Below are 15158 nucleotides of genomic sequence, written 5' to 3'. Positions count from 1 at the left end.
GCACCCATCAACTCGTCATTTACATCAGGTATAACTCCCAATGCAATCCCTCCCCCCTCCCCCCTCCCCATGATAGGCCCCTGTGTGTGATGTTCCCCTTCCTGAGTCCAAGTGATCTCATTGTTCAGTTCCCACCTATGAGTGAGAACATGCGGTGTTTGGTTTTCTGTTCTTGTGATAGTTTGCTAAGAATGATGGTTTCCAGCTGCATCCATGTCCCTACAAAGGACACAAACTCATCCTTTTTGATGGCTGCATAGTATTCCACGGTGTATATGTGCCACATTTTCTTAATCCAATCTGTCACTGATGGACATTTGGGTTGATTCTAAGTCTTTGCTATTGTGAATAGTGCTACAATAAACATACGTGTGCATGTGTCTTTATAGCAGCATAATTTATAATCCTTTGGGTATATACCCAGTAATGGGATGGCTGGGTCATATGGTACATCTAGTTCTAGATCCTTGAGGAATCGCCATACTGTTTTCCATAATGGTTGAACTAGTTTACAATCCCACCAACAGTGTAAAAGTGTTCCTATTTCTCCACATCCTCTCCAGCACCTGTTGTTTCCTGACTTTTTAATGATCGCCATTCTAACTGGTGTGAGACGGTATCTCATTGTGGTTTTGATTTGCATTTCTCTGATGGCCAGTGATGATGAGCATTTTTTCATGTGTCTGTTGGCTGTATGAATGTCTTCTTTTGAGAAATGTCTGTTCATATCCTTTGCCCACTTTTTGATGGGGTTGTTTTTTTCTAGTAAATTTGTTTGAGTTCCTTGTAGGTTCTGGATATTAGCCCTTTGTCAGATGAGTAGATTGCAAAAATTTTCTCCCATTCTGTAGGTTGCCTGTTCACTCTGATGGTAGTTTCTTTTGCTGTGCAGAAGCTCTTTAGTTTAATGAGATCCCATTTGTCAATTTTGGCTTTTGCTGCCATTGCTTTTGGTGTTTTAGACATGAAGTCTTTGCCCATGCCTATGTCCTAAATGGTACTACCTAGGTTTTCCTCTAGGATTTTTATGGTATTAGGTCTAACGTTTAAGTCTCTAATCCATCTTGAATTAATTTTCGTATAAGGAGTAAGGAAGGGATCCAGTTTCAGCTTTCTACTTATGGCTAGCCAATTTTCCCAGCACCATTTATTAAATAGGGAATCCTTTCCCCATTTCTTGTTTCTCTCAGGTTTGTCAAAGATCAGATGGCTGTAGATGTGTGGTATTATTTCTGAGGACTCTGTTCTGTTCCATTGGTCTATATCTCTGGTTTGGTACCAGTACCATGCTGTTTTGGTTACTGTAGCCTTGTAGTATAGTTTGAAGTCAGGTAGCGTGATGCCTCCAGCTTTGTTCTTTTGACTTAGGATTGTCTTGGAGATGCGGGCTCTTTTTTGGTTCCATATGAACTTTAAAGCAGTTTTTTCCAATTCTGTGAAGAAACTCATTGGTAGCTTGATGGGGATGGCATTGAATCTATAAATTACCTTGGGCAGTATGGCCATTTTCACGATATTGATTCTTCCTATCCATGAGCATGGTATGTTCTTCCATTTGTTTGTGTCCTCTTTGATTTCACTGAGCAGTGGTTTGTAGTTCTCCTTGAAGAGGTCCTTTACATCCCTTGTAAGTTGGATTCCTAGGTATTTTATTCTCTTTGAAGCAATTGTGAATGGAAGTTCATTCCTGATTTGGCTCTCTGTTTGTCTGTTACTGGTGTATAAGAATGCTTGTGATTTTTGCACATTAATTTTGTATCCTGAGACTTTGCTGAAGTTGCTTATCAGCTTAAGGAGATTTTGGGCTGAGACAATGGGGTTTTCTAAATATACAATCATGTCATCTGCAAACAGGGACAGTTTGACTTCTTCTTTTCCTAACTGAATACCCTTGATTTCTTTCTCTTGCCTAATTGCCCTAGCCAGAACTTCCAACACTATGTTGAATAGGAGTGGTGAGAGAGGGCATCCCTGTCTTGTGCCAGTTTTCAAAGGGAATGTTTCCAGTTTTTGCCCATTCAGTATGATATTGGCTGTGGGTTTGTCATAAATAGCTCTTATGATTTTGAGGTACGTTCCATCAATACCGAATTTATTGAGCGTTTTTACCATGAAGGGCTGTTGAATTTTGTCAAAAGCCTTTTCTGCATCTATTGAGATAATCATGTGGTTCTTGTCTTTGGTTCTGTTTATATGCTGGATTATGTTTATTGATTTGCGAATGTTGAACCAGCCTTGCATCCCAGGGATGAAGCCCACTTGATCATGGTGGATAAGCTTTTTGATGTGTTGCTGAATCCGGTTTGCCAGTATTTTATTGAGGATTTTTGCATCGATGTTCATCAGGGATATTGGTCTAAAATTCTCTTTTTTTGTTGTGTCTCTGCCAGGCTTTGGTATCAGGATGATGTTGGCCTCATAAAATGAGTTAGGGAGGATTCCCTCTTTTTCTATTGATTGGAATAGTTTCAGAAGGAATGGTACCAACTCCTCCTTGTATCTCTGGTGGAATTCAGCTGTGAATCCATCTGGTCCTGGACTTTTTTTGGTTGGTAGGCTATTAATTATTGCCTCAATTTCAGAGCCTGCTATTGGTCTATTCAGGGATTCAACTTCTTCCTGGTTTAGTCTTGGAAGAGTGTAAGTGTCCAGGAAATTATCCATTTCTTCTAGATTTTCCAGTTTATTTGAGTAGAGGTGTTTATAGTATTCTCTGATGGTAGTTTGTATTTCTGTGGAGTCGGTGGTGATATCCCCTTTATCATTTTTAATTGCGTCGATTTGATTCTTCTCTCTTTTCTTCTTTATTAGTCTTGCTAGTGGTCTGTCAATTTTGTTGATCTTTTCAAAAAACCAACTCCTGGATTCATTGATTTTTTGGAGAGTTTTTTGTGTCTCTATCTCCTTCAGTTCTGCTCTGATCTTAGTTATTTCTAGCCTTCTGCTAGCTTTCGAATGTGTTTGCTCTTGCTTCTCTAGTTCTTTTAATTGCAATGTTAGAGTGTCAATTTTAGATCTTTCCTGCTTTCTCTTGTAGGCATTTAGTGCTATAAATTTCCCTCTACACACTGCTTTAAATGTGTCCCAGAGATTCTGGTATGTTGTATCTTTGTTCTCATTGGTTTCAAAGAACATCTTTATTTCTGCCTTCATTTCGTTATGTACCCAGTAGTCATTCAGGAGCAGGTTGTTCAGTTTCCATGTAGTTGAGCAGTTTTGATTGAGTTTCTTAGTCCTGAGTTGTAGTTTGATTGCACTGTGGTCTGAGAGACAGTTTGTTATAATTTCTGTTCTTGTACATTTGCTGAGGAGTGCTTTACTTCCAATTACGTGGTCGATCTTGGAGTAAGTACGATGTGGTGCTGAGAAGAATGTATATTCTGTTGATTTGGGGTGGAGAGTTCTATAGATGTCTATTAGGTCTGCTTGCTGCAGAGATGAGTTCAATTCCTGGATATCCTTGTTAACTTTCTGTCTCGTTGATCTGTCTAATGTTGACAGTGGAGTGTTGAAGTCTCCCATTAGTATTGTATGGGAGTCTAAGTCTCTTTGTAAGTCTCTAAGGACTTGCTTGATGAATCTGGGTGCTCCTGTATTGGGTGCATATATATTTAGGATAGTTAGCTCTTCCTGTTGAATTGATCCCTTTACCATTATGTAATGGCCTTCTTTGTCTCTTTTGATCTTTGATGGTTTAAAGTCTGTTTTATCAGAGACTAGTATTGCAACCCCCGCTTTTTTTTGTTCTCCATTTGCTTGGTAAATCTTCCTCCATCCCTTTATTTTGAGCCTATGTATGTCTCTGCGTGTGAGATGGGTCTCCTGAATACAGCAGACTGATGGGTCTTGACTCTTTATCCAGTTTGCCAGTCTGTGTCTTTTAATTGGACCATTTAGTCCATTTACATTTAAGGTTAAGATTGTTATGTGTGAACTTGATCCTGCCATTGTGATATTAGCTGGTTATTTTGCTTGTTAGTTGATGCAGTTTCTTCCTAGCCTCGATGGTCTTTACATTTTGGCATGTTTTTGCAATGGCTGGTACCGGTTGTTCCTTTCCATGTTTAGTGCTTCCTTCAGGGTCTCTTGTAAGGCAGGCCTAGTGGTGACAAAATCTCTAAGCATTTGCTTATCTGTAAAGGATTTTATTTCTCCTTCACTTATGAAACTTAGTTTGGCTGGATATGAAATTCTGGGTTTAAAATTCTTTTCTTTAAGAATGTTGAATATTGGCCACCACTCTCTTCTGGCTTGGAGAGTTTCTGCCGAGAGATCTGCTGTTAGTCTGATGGGCTTCCCTTTGTGGGTAACCCGACCTTTCTCTCTGGCTGCCCTTAAGATTTTTTCCTTCATTTCAACTTTGGTGAATCTGGCAATTATGTGTCTTGGAGTTGCTCTTCTCGAGGAGTATCTTTGTGGCGTTCTCTGTATTTCCTGGATTTGAATGTTGGCCTGCCCTACTAGGTTGGGGAAGTTCTCCTGGATGATATCCTGAAGAGTGTTTTCTAACTTGGTTCCATTTTCCCCCTCACTTTCAGGCACCCCAATCAGACGTAGATTTGGTCTTTTTACATAATCCCATACTTCTTGCAGGCTTTGTTCATTTCTTTTTCTTCTTTTTTCTTTTGGTTTCTCTTCTCGCTTCATTTCATTCATTTGATCCTCAATCACAGATACTCTTTCTTCCAGTTGATCGAGTCGGTTACTGAAGCTTGTGCATTTGTCACGTATTTCTCGTGTCATGGTTTTCATCTCTTTAATTACTCTAGCCATCAATTCTTCCACTTTTTTTTCAAGATTTTTAGTTTCTTTGCGCTGGGTACATAATTCCTCCTTTAGCTCTGAAAAATTTGATGGACTGAAGCCTTCTTCTCTCATCTCGTCAAAGTCATTCTCCGTCCAGCTTTGATCCGTTGCTGGCGATGAGCTGCGCTCCTTTGCCAGGGGAGATGCGCTCTTATTTTTTGAATTTCCAGCTTTTCTGCCCTGCTTTTTCCCCATCTTTGTGGTTTTATCTGCCTCTGGTCTTTGATGATGGTGATGTACTGATAGGGTTTTGGTGTAGGTGTCCTTCCTGTTTGATAGTTTTCCTTCTAACAGTGAGGACCCTCAGCTGTAGGTCTGTTGGAGATTGCTTGAGGTCCACTCCAGACCCTGTTTGCCTGGGTATCAGCAGCAGAGGCTGCAGAAGATAGAATATTTCTGAACAGCGAGTGTACCTGTCTGATTCTTGCTTTGGAAGCTTCCTCTCAGGGGTGTACTCCACCCTGTGAGGTGTGGGGTGTCAGACTGCCCCTAGTGGGGGATGTCTCCCAGTTAGGCTACTCAGGGGTCAGGGACCTACTTGAGCAGGGAGTCTGTCCCTTCTCAGGTCTCAACCTCCTTGTTGGGAGATCCACTGCTCTCTTCAAAGCTGTCAGACAGAGTCGTTTGCATCTGCAGAGGTTTCAGCTGTGTTTGTTATTTGCCCTGTCCCCAGAGGTGGAGTCTACAGAGACAGGCAGGTTTCCTTGAGCTGCTGTGAGCTCCACCCAGCTCGAGCTTCCCAGCAGCTTTGTTTACCTACTTAAGCCTCAGCAATGGCGGGCGCCCCTCCCCCAGCCTCACTGCTGCCTTGCCGGTAGATCACAGACTGCTGTGCTAGCAATGAGGGAGGCTCCGTGGGTGTGGGACCCTCCCGGCCAGGTGTGGGATATGATCTCCTGGTGTGCCTGTTTGCTTAAAGCACAGTATTGGGGTGGGAGTTACCCGATTTTCCAGGTGTTGTGTGTCTCAGTTCCCCTGGCTAGGAAAAGGGATTCCCTTCCCCCTTGCGCTTCCCAGGTGAGGCAATGCCTCGCCCTGCTTCAGCTCTCGCTGGTCGGGCTGCAGCAGCTGACCAGCACCGATCGTCCGGCACTCCTCAGTGAGATGAACCCAGTACCTCGGTTGAAAATGCAGAAATCACTGGTCTTCTGTGTCGCTCGCGCTGGGAGTTGGAGACTGGAGCTGTTCCTATTCGGCCATCTTGCTCTGCCCCCCGGTCCTTGAGGTTCTTTTAAAATACTGAGTGTGACTATTTGATTCTCCTCTCTTTTCTTCTTTCTTAGTCTTGCTAGCGGTCTATCAATTTTGTTGATCTTTTCGAAAAACCAGCACCTGGATTCATTGATTTTTTGAAGAGTTTTTTTGTGTCTATATTTCCTTCAGTTCGGCTCTGACATTAGTTATTTCTTCACTTCTGCTAGCTTTTGAATGTGTTTGCTCTTGCTTCTCTAGTTCTTTTAATTTTCATGTCAGGGTGTCAATTTTAGATCTTTCCTGCTTTCTCATGTGGGCATTTAGTAATATAAATTTCCCTCTACACACTGCTTTAAATATGTCCCAGAGATTCTGGTATGTTGTATCTTTGTTCTCGTTGGTTTCAAAGAACATCTTTATTTCTGCCTTCATTTGGAGAACTATAAACCACTGCTCAATGAAATAAAAGAGGACACAAACAAATGGAAGAACATTCCATGCTCATGGATAGGAAGAATCAATATCGTGAAAATGGCCATACTGCCCAAGGTAATTTATAGATTCAGTGCCATCCCCATTAAGCTACCAATGACTTTCTTCACAGAATTGGAAAAAACTGCTTCAAAGTCCATATGGAACCAAAAAAGACCCCGCATTGCCAAGACAATCCTAAGGAGAAAGAACGAAGCTGGAGGGATCATGCTACCTGACTTCAAACTATACTACAAGGCTACAGTAACCAAAACAGCATGGTACCAGTACCAAAACAGAGATATAGACCAATGGAACAGAACAGAGCCCTCAGAAATAAAACCACACATCTACAACCATCTGATCTTGACAAAACAGACAAAAACAAGAAATGGGGAAAGGATTCCCTATTTAATAAATGGTGCTGGGAAAACTGGCTAGCCATAAGTAGAAAGCTGAAATTGGATCCCTTCCTTACTCCTTATACAAAAATTAATTCAAGAGCAATTAGAGACTTAAATGTTAGACCTAAAGCCATAAAAACCCTAGAAGAAAACCTAGGCAATACCATTCAGGACATAGGTATGGGCAAAGACTTCATGTCTAAAACACCAAAAGCAATGGCAACAAAAGCCAAAATTGATAAATGGGATCTAATTAAACTAAACAACTTCTGCACAGCAAAAGAAACCACCATCAAAGTGAACAGGCAACCTACAGAATGTGAGAAAAATTTTGCAACCTACTCATCTGACAAAAGGCTAATATCCAGAACCTACAAAAAACTCAAACAAGTTTACAAGGAAAAAACAAACAACTCCATCAAAAAGTGGGCAAAGGATATGAACAGACACTTCTCAAAAGAAGACATTTATACAGCCAGCAGACACATGAAAAAAGGCTCAGCCTCATTAGCCATCAGAGAAATGCAAATCAAAACCACAATGAGACACCATCTCAAACCAGTTAGAATGGCAATCATTAAAAAGTCAGGAAACAACAGGTGATGGAGAGAATGTGGAGAAATAGGAACGCTTTTACACTGTTGGTGGGACTGTAAACTAGTTCAACCATTGTGGAAGACAGTGTGGTGATTCCTCAAGGATCTAGAACTAGAAATACCATTTGACCCAGCCATCCCGTTACTGGGGATATACCCAAATGATTATAAATCTTGCTGCTATAAAAACACATGCACACGTATGTTTATTGTGGCACTATTCACAATAGCAAAGACTTGGAATCAACCCAAATGTCCATCAGTGACAGACTGGATTAAGAAAATGTGACACATCATATACACCACGGAATACTATGCAGCCGTAAAAAAGGATGAGTTCATGTCCTTTGTAGGGACATGGATGCAGCTGGAAACCATCATTCTCAGGAAACTATCGCAAGAACAGAAAACCAAACACTGCATGTTCTCACTCATAGGTGGGAATTGAACAATGAGATCACTTGGACATGGGAAGGGGAACATCACACACCAGGGCCTACTATAGAGAGGGGGGAGGGGGGAAGGATGGCAGTGGGAGTTATAACTAATGTAAATGATGAGTTGATGGGTGCTGACGAGTTGATGGGTGCAGCACACCAACATGGCACATGTATACATATGTAACAAACCTGCACGTTGTGCACATGTACCATAGAACTTAAAGTATAATAAAAAATTAATTAATTAATTAAAAAACGAATTAATTAATTTAAAAAAATGTGGCACATATACACCATGGAATAGTATGCAGCCACAAAAAAGGATGAGTTTGTGTCCTGTGTAGGCACATGGATGCAGATGGAAACCATCATTCTCAGCAAACTATCACAAGAACAGAAAACCATACACCTCATGTTCTCACTCATAGATGGGAATTGAACAATGAGATCACTTGGACACAGGAAGGGGAACATCACACACTGGGGCCTGTTGTCGGGTGGGGAGAGCGGGGAGGGATAGCATTAGGAGATATACCTAATGTAAATGACGAGTTAATGGGTGCAGAACACCAACATGGCACATGTATACATATGTAACAAACCTGCACGTTGTGCATATGTACCCTAGAACATAAAGGATAATTAAAAAATAACTAAATAAATGAAAATAAAATAAAATACTGAGTGTGTTCATGTACAGATATAGTAGAGTTGAAATTGTCCCCTGACATGACCACAACTTGAAGACTGTGCTATTCTTTTGGCTTGGTGGTTTTACACTTTGAATTTTGATTATTTCTGTTCTTCCTTGTTCTTCCAATGAATCATCCTCCTTGTCCTCCCCCTCCTCATGACCATCATCATCATTACCATTATCATCATTATCTTTTGTTTAAATCCTCCTTTTTTTTCCTTGCAGTATTGCCCTGGATATGGTAGTTTTAATTTCGTGTGGTTTTTCTATTTCACTCTCCTTTTTCCTATAATTTTTTCTTTTCATTTTATATAACATTTAATTTCTATAGTAATTAATAATTCTGGCATATTTGGTCATAGCAGGCAATCTGGTTTGTCTTTGGGAATGTTTGAATCTATTAGGTTTTTCAATATAATCTTTGGAAACAATTTTTTCATGTATCACCTCTGAATCAATATTTTATTCATAATATTTTGGTTCAAAATCATATTTTTTTCCTCGACCAATCTCTATTATTATTCTTAGAATATTCTTTAAGTCCTCAGTTGTATCTACTATTAAAACTAGACCCAGTGGTCAGCAAGTTTTTCTCTAAAAACCAACTGGTAAATATTTAAGGCCTTAGGACCCGAAAGCCAAAATTGAGAAAGTGTTTTTGACAAAAGGCAAAGAGTGTTTTTAAATTTTGCAATTTTTTTTTTTTTTTTTTTAAACGGAGTCTCACTTTGTCACCTGGGCTGGAGTGCAGTGGCCAGATCTCAGCTCACTGCAAGCTCCGCCTCCCGGGTTTAAGCCATTCTCCTGCCTCAGCCTCCTGAGTAGCTGGGACTACAGGTGCCTGCCACCTCGCCTGGCTAGCTTTTTGTATTTTTTAGTAGAGATGGGGTTTCACCGTGTTAGCCAGGATGGTCTAAATCTCCTGACCTCGTGATCCGCCTGTCTCGGCCTCCCAAATTTTGCATTTTAATAGGTAAAGAAAAAGACATTCTTAGTTCAAACAACACAGAACAATAGGTAGAGTATCGGATTCAGTTAATGGACCATATTATACTAATCCCTCCTTTCCAGCACAGCTCTGTCAAGTGATAAGGGAACTTTTATTACAATTTTAAATTTTATCCTATGGCCTTCATCCGCATTATTTCCACTTCATATTTCTTTATGAAGCTGAATATACACTATGATTTTACTATGGGTATTTACTCAAATAAATGAATCAATTCATCCACAGAAGACTTATACCAAGATGTTTATGTCACCTTTTTTTTAATAGTGACACACTGGAAGTAGCACAAATTTCTATCAGTAAATAGATTTAAAAATCATTGTGATATACATGCTCACTGACAAAACTATTACTCAGCAATAAAAATAAATATGTATGCAACAACATGGACAAATCAGAAAAAAAAATCTTATAAAAAATTCCACTTATACAAAGATTTTCAAAAGGTAAAACAAATATTAATAACACAATTAATGTTTGCATATAGAGAGTAGACATTGACAAGTTAACAATCTGACATCACGACTAAAAGAGCTAGAGAATCAAGAGCAAACAAACCCCAATGCTAGCAGAAGACAAGAAATAGCCAAGATCAGAGCAGAACTGAAGAAGACAGAGACATGAAATACCCTTCAATAGTTAACAAATCCAGGAGCTGTTTTTGTGAAAAAAATAAATAAATAAAACAGATAGACCACTAGCTAGACTAATAAAGAAGAAAAGAGAGAAGAATCAAATAAACACAATCAGAAATGATAAGGGGGATATCATCACTGACACCGCAGAAATGCAAACAGCCATCAGAGAATACTGTAAACACTTCCGTGCAAGTAAACTAGAAAATCTAAAAGAGCTGGATAAAATTCTAGACACATACAACCTTCCAAGACTGAACCAGGAAGAAACTGAATCCCTGAATAGACCAATAAGGAGTTCTGAAATTGAGGCAGCAATAAATAGCCTACCAACCAAAAAAAGCTTAGGACCAGATGGATTCACAGATGAATTCTACCAGAGCTGCAAAGAAGAGCTGGTAATATTTCTACTGAAAATATTCCAAAAAAATGAAAAGGAGGGCCTCCTCCCTAACTCATTTTATGAGGTCAGCATCACCCTGATACCAAAACCTGGCAGAGATACTACAAAAAAAGAAAGCTTCAGGCCAATATTCTTGATAAAGATGGATTCAAAAATCCTCAATAAAATACTGGCAAACTGAATCCAGCAGCACATCACACATCCTATCCACCATGATTAAGTTGGCTTCATCCCCAGGATGCAAGGTTGGTTCAACATACCCAATTCAATAAATGTGATTCATCATATAAATAGAACTAAAACCAAAAACCACATGATTATCTCAATAGATGTAGAAAAGGCCTTCAATACAATTCAACATCCCTTCATGTTAAAAACTCTGAATAAACTAGGTATTGAAGGAACATACCTCAAAATAATGAGTCATATGTGAAAAACCCACAGCCAGTATCTTACTGAATGGGCAAAAGCTGGATGCATTTCCCTTGAAAACTCACACAAGACAAGGACGCCCTTTTTCACCACTCCTATTCAACATAGTATTGGAAGTTCTGGCCAGGTCAATCAGGCAAGAGAAAAAAGCAAAGGGCATTCAAATAGGAAGAGAGGAAGTCAAATTGTCTTTGTTTGCAGATGACATGATCCTATATTTAGAAAACCCCATTGTCTCAGCCCAAAAGCTTCTTAAGCTCATGCAACTTCAGCAAAGTCTCAGGATACAAAACCAATGTGCAAAAATCTCCAGCATTCCTATACACCAACAACAGGCAAGCAGAGAGCCAAATCATGAATGAACTTTCGTTCACAATTGCTAAAAAAAGAATAAAATACCTAGGAATACAGCTAACAAAGGAAGTGAAGCACCTCTTCAAGGAGAACTAGAAACCACTGCTCAAATAAATCAGAGATGATACAAACAAATGGAAAAACATTCCATACTCATTAATAGGAAGAACCAATATTGTGAAAATGGCTATACTGCCCAAAGGAATTTATAGATTCAATGCTACTGTCATTAAACTACCATCAGCATTCTTCACAGAACTGGAAAAAAACTATTTTAAAATTCATATGAAACCCAAATGAGCCAGAATAGCCAAGAAAATCCTAAGCAATAAGAACAAAGCTGGAGGCATTATGCTACCTGACTACACTACAAGGCTACATTAACCAAAACAGCATGGTACTGGTACAAGAACAGACACATAGACCAATTGAAGAGAATAGAGAACTCAAAAATAAGACTGTACACCTAAAACCATCTGATCTTAGACAAACCTGACAAAAACAAGCAATGGGGAAAATATTCCCCATTTAATAAATGGTGCTGGGAGAACTGGCTAGCCATATGCAGAAAATTGAAACTGGATTCCTTCCTTAAACCATGTACAAAAATCAACGCAAGATAAACTAGAGACTTAAATGTAAAACCCAAAGTTATAATAACTCTAGAAGAAAATCTAGGCAATACCATTCAGGACATATGCACTGGCAAAGATTTCATGATAAAAACGCCAAAAGCAATTGCAACAAAAGCAAAAACTAACAAATGGGATCTAATTAAACTAAACAGCTTCTTCACAGCAAAAGAAACTATAATCAGAGTGAACAGACAACCTATAGAATGGGAGAAAAATTTTGCAATCTATCCATCTGACAAAGGTCTAATATCCAGAATCTATAAGTAACTTAACAAACTTACAAGAAAAAGACAAACAACCCAATTAAAACATAGGCAAAGAACATGAACAGACACTTCTCAAAAGAAAACATACATGCAGCCAACAAACATATGAAAAAAAGCTCAACATCATTGATCATCAGAGGAATGTAAATCAAAACCACAATGAGATAACATCTCACACCAGTCAGAATGGCTGTTAATAAAAAGAGAGGTTGCTAGAGAGGTTGCAGAGTAAAAGGAATGCTTTTACACTGCTGGTGGGAGTGTAAATTAGTTCAACCATTGTGGAAGACAGTGTGGCAATTCCTCAGAGACCTAGAGGCAGAAATACCATTTGACCTAGCAATCTCATTACTGAGTATCTGTGTAAAGGAATATAAATCATTTTATCATAAGTATACATCTACGCATTTGGTCAGTGTGGTACTATTCACAATCCAAATGCCCATCAATAATAGACTGGATAAATAAAATGTAGCACATAAACACCACGGAATACTATGAAGCCGTAAGAGGAACAAGACCATGCCCTTTGCAGGGACACAGATGGAGTTGGAAGCCATTATCCTTAGTAAACTAATGCAGGAATAGAAAGCCAAATACCACATGTTCTCACTAGGAAGTGGGAGCTGAACGATAACACATGGACACATGGGGGAGGGACAACACACATTGGGGTATGTCGGGGAGGGCCAGGGGAGGGAGAGCATCGAGAAGAATAGCTAATGGATGCTGGGCTTAATACCTAGGGGATGAGATGATCTGTGCAGCAAACCACCATGGTATATATTTACCTATGTGACAAACCTGCACATTCTGCATGTATACTCCTGAACTTAAAAGTTGAAGAGAAAAAAAGTTTGATTGTATAGGGGCATAAGAAAATGTTATGGGGTTATAGAAATGCTCTGTGTCTTCATAGAGTTAGAGGTTACATGGGAAGGATTGCATACCAAGCTCATTTAATCATAATCTTAAGATCTGTGCATTTTGCTGCACATAAAGTTTACCTTAATAAAACTACAAAAAGACATTAAAAATTCAAACAGTTATCCTTCATTAATATAGACAAACTCAGTATTACTTAATAAATATATACTTCATGCAATATTAGCATATGAAATCCAACAGTATGTAAAGGGGATAAAAACTCAAGTTGCATTTATTTAATAATGCAAGGTTGATTTACTATTTGAAAGCTGATAATATAATTTGCAAAATTAACAGAAAAAGGAGAAAAACCCTATAATAATTTTAATAGATACATAAAAGTGTATTGCAAATTTCAACACCAATAAAATAAGACTAGTAGAGAACATCCTCAATCTGATGTATGGCCTCTACAAAAAAATGCAAAGCTAACATTGAACTTGGTGGTGAAAGATCAATTGTTTCCTTCTAAAATCAGGAGAAAGGCAAGAATGTCCACTTTTACCACTTCTATTCAACATTATACTAAAGGTTCTAGACATTTTAATAAGGCAAGGAAAGAAAGGAAGAATGGAAGAAAGGAAGGAAGGAAGGGAGGGAGGGAGGGAGGGAGGAAGGAAGGAAGGAAGGGAGGGATGAAGGAAAGAAGGAAGGAAGGGAGGGAAGGAGGGAGGGAGGGAGGAAGGGAAGGAAAGAAAGAAAGAAAAAGAAAAGGAAGGAAGGAGAGAGAAAAAAAAGAGAAAGAAAGGAAAGAAAAAAAAATCAGACAGGAAGAAGTAAAACTGTTCCTCTATTAAATGATCAACAGTGAAATGAACAATTATTTGTGTATAGTTCTATAAATTTTAATACAGAAGTCAACACTCTTTCTAGGAGTCTTACTTGCAAGGAATTAGTCAAATTAGCACTTACCTCTCAGCTCACCCTCCTGACAGACTGAAGGGTTGCACACTACACCTTCCTCTCTAAGCAACCTGTACTATTTCAAATAATAGAAGCTGAGATCATACCTGCTAATACCACTCTTAGCAACACTGGAGGATTGTTCCTATAATAAATGAAAAGGGAGAGTAAGAATAACACCCGAAGCCTTAAAAACAACTACCTTACCTCTCTTGGATTCAAACTACCGTCCAAGCAACTCAGTTAATCCATATTCTATAGGATATATTGGTTATGTGAAACACATCCTCTTGAATGACCAACAGAATTGTCTAGACAAGTGCATTTTCTATTTAGAAAATACTTTATATGCCAATAGTAAACAAAGTTACTCATTTAATACTTAAATTGTGTGGTGAAAATTTGCCTTTGGAAAAAATAATAGCATCAATTTGTGATCTAAATTATCAAATGGTCCTGGGATTGCTGGTTCAATTGATCGGTGACTTCCCTGGGGACCACCCCATGTGACTAATCTCTTTGCTATTCTAATTTCATAGTGAAGGGATAAAATTTTGGATTTGGGTCACTTATTCATATAACTTACTAGTGGCTTCAGTGCTTGATGAGGCTAAATCATATTGCATATACCACTTCCACTTGATGATGGAGTTCTTGGCATGCCCAACTTTATGGCTTGACATATCATGTAACATTCAGTTCATGATAGGTAGTTCAGCTCACTCAATCTCATTGCAACTTGGTGACCGATGGTTAAGTGCTCAGTCTCTATGTAGGCCCTGTAGCAGGCCATGAACTGATTCTCAAAAGGAGAATAACTATTCACAGAGGACAGCAAGACTTTGCTTTAAAATCCTAGGGCTCTGCTCTGCAATTCATCTACAGTGGCCTGCCAAATTCTCTACCCAGCATCCTCATCTGGAACTGACACCTGAATCACCATTGGCTCTACTAGATTACATGGCCAAATGGTAGATCAGGTTGCACAG

This window comes from Macaca mulatta, chromosome 3 (assembly GCF_049350105.2).
Source record: "Macaca mulatta isolate MMU2019108-1 chromosome 3, T2T-MMU8v2.0, whole genome shotgun sequence".
Classification (NCBI taxonomy): Eukaryota; Metazoa; Chordata; class Mammalia; order Primates; family Cercopithecidae; genus Macaca; species Macaca mulatta.
Note: the sequence above shows the minus strand (reverse complement) of the source record.